Below are 2,032 nucleotides of genomic sequence, written 5' to 3'. Positions count from 1 at the left end.
CGGATTTCTGAGTTCGAGGCCAGCCTGGTCTACAGAGTGAGTTCCAGGACAGCCAAGGCTACACAGAGAAACCCTGTCTCGAAAAAAACAAAACAAAACAAACAAAACAAAACAAAACAAAAACAAACAAACAAACAAAAACCCACAAAGAAAAAAAATCTCTTTGTGGAAGCTGTAAGCTGTACCCTGTCATAGTGTCTCCACAGAACACCATTGCCCACTTCTATTTATTTGCTTGCAAATATTATTTGCAATGAGTTATTTTTGTAGATACCTCTGGCTTCTGCTACATTAACAATACTGCAACTTGTCCGGAACTCTGCTGAGATATCCTCTTGTCTACTTTTATCATGGAGACTCTCCAGCTTTGAATTTGCAGGTCCTATCTCTCCATGCACTCCAACAGTTCATAGATGGAATATATACCGGGGTGGGCTAACTCCAGGCCCTGGATCTGGACCTGAGAGGTATCTGAGCTGGACTCCCGTCCCCCCCCCCCCAGCTTCCCTGCACCTTAGTCCTAGGTGGAATCACTAGGTACTCATATCAAACCTTTCTTCACTATCCTCGAGTCTCCAGTTTTGCCTCTCTTCATTGTGCCCACATCCTTCTGTTTCTCTTTTTCATCCATTTCTCCACCACTCACTTGTTTCTTTTAGTAGCAGCTGTAGTCTCTGCGTGTCTTGTGTCATCTCAGTAATGTCTCAGAAATGCCTGGTTTATTCATTACTGTGCTGGGCAGAAGTTATCTCTGTTATGGTCTGCCTACACAGACCTGTGAGGCACCAGATTTGTGGTCATCTCATGCTAGCTCCCTGAAAGGTCCCATGGACTCTTGAGCCCCCATCTTGCCTGAGTCAGCCTGATTGGCGCCATGAGGGTCATCAGTTTGAAGACTCACTCCAACTTGGGCAAGCAGCACAAGTCAAGGTTCACCTTGTCTTTGATTTGTTCCCCACCCTGGAAATCAGTCAGGGCCTGTCAGGAGGTAAACTTGTGCTTGTCTCAGGCTTGCTTATTTCAGAGAGTGTTAGGTTACTAATCATTCAGATGTTTACAGGTTAGAACACTGATAGTAAACGTAAGTGTCTGCCACCTACTGATGTACATATGGTACAGAAGCCACAACTGCAATGATTCTAGAGACATAGGTGTGTTGATGTTTTAACATTCAAATTTATAGAATTATTAGTTCTAATAATTTTATGTGAAATATCAAAGTTCTGCTTATGTATAAAATCATTCTATCTGCAAATAAGGACTCTCCCCCCGCCCCCCACCTTTCCTTTATTTCCATGTTCTTTATTGGTTTTTCTTTGGCTTTTTTATATGTTCATGTAGGATGTCCAGTTAAACACTGGACATCCTTTTCATATTCTAGACTTCCCTCTCATATCTCTATGATGTTTTCATTTACTTTTTATATGTGTTTTCTGTTGTTGATGTCTGTACATGCATAGACAGACTATAGGATATTTACCTCTATTGCGATATGGCCTTCCTACCTAACTCGTATTAAACCTAGGGCTACCTTTTATTTTGATGTTAAGCATAAATCAGTTACCCTTTGTGGTCCTCCCATAACTTCTACAGGAGTCCCTAACCATGGGCTTTCAGGTCATCCATGGCCATGCCTGTGTTTGTATATAGGTGCTTAAAGTCTAGCTAACATCCCACTGAATTTGCTGTCCTCTTAAGTCTCAGTAGAGGACTAATGAGAAACATTTCTACCCTTATTCCACTAAGTATTTTTGCTGTGGGTTGCTCACATATAATCTCAATTTTTGTAATGTGCATTTCCTTTTATATCAGATTTTAAAGGTTGTAATTGTTAAGGTGGTATAATGTGAATCTCTGCCTCTGGCACTATAAAAAGTTAGTTAAACCTTAGAGCAATTGGGTCTATTTGAAGGATATAAGTCAAAGTATGCTTGAAAATGACACTGGGATTCTCAATCTCTGCTTTTCATTTCTTTTGACAAAAGTCCTGTCCCTGAGTTGAATGATGCTCTATATAGTCAGTCCAAGACAC

General features: G+C 40.8%; 1 pseudogene; it reads right to left on the bottom strand.

Annotated features, from left to right (window-relative positions):
• Positions 1–1,026: 1,026 nt before the first annotated feature.
• LOC117715872 (small nucleolar RNA SNORA17) lies at positions 1,027–1,150 on the bottom strand (annotated as a pseudogene).
• Between the last annotated feature and the right edge of the window lie 882 nt (positions 1,151–2,032).

The sequence above is a fragment of the Arvicanthis niloticus genome, chromosome 9 (genome assembly GCF_011762505.2).
Source record: "Arvicanthis niloticus isolate mArvNil1 chromosome 9, mArvNil1.pat.X, whole genome shotgun sequence".
Classification (NCBI taxonomy): domain Eukaryota; kingdom Metazoa; phylum Chordata; class Mammalia; order Rodentia; family Muridae; genus Arvicanthis; species Arvicanthis niloticus.
The sequence above is the reverse complement of the archived record's forward strand: the minus strand, read 5'-3'. Positions and strand labels throughout refer to the sequence as shown.